The sequence below is a fragment of the Juglans regia genome, unplaced genomic scaffold (assembly GCF_001411555.2).
Source record: "Juglans regia cultivar Chandler unplaced genomic scaffold, Walnut 2.0 Scaffold_1468, whole genome shotgun sequence".
Taxonomy (NCBI): Eukaryota; Viridiplantae; Streptophyta; class Magnoliopsida; order Fagales; family Juglandaceae; genus Juglans; species Juglans regia.
Window position 1 is genome coordinate 1 of NW_023345172.1, and position 243 is coordinate 243.

Genomic DNA, 243 nt, shown 5'->3' on the forward strand with positions numbered 1-243 from the left:
AATCCACTCCCGAGTGCTCCTTCTTGTCAATTTATCTCGCAAGGCGGAAAAAACAAAAACGAGGGGTGCAACACGAGGACTTCCCAGGAGGTCACCCATCCTAGTACTACTCTCGCCCAAGCACGCTTAACTGCGGAGTTCTGATGCGATCCGGTGCATTAGTGCTGGTATGATCGCACCCATCAAACTAATTACTTAAAATTCATATAATCCTTGAGCGACATACTAGCGTCCTTCCGATCC

The 243-nt window shown here is 48.1% G+C and overlaps 1 non-coding gene across 1 annotated transcript; it reads right to left on the reverse strand.

Moving 5' to 3' along the window:
- Nucleotides 1-62: 62 nt before the first annotated feature.
- Nucleotides 63-181, reverse strand: LOC118345117. The gene has a single exon (XR_004798768.1). It is a non-coding gene; the product is annotated as a 5S ribosomal RNA (ribosomal RNA).
- Nucleotides 182-243: the final 62 nt, after the last annotated feature.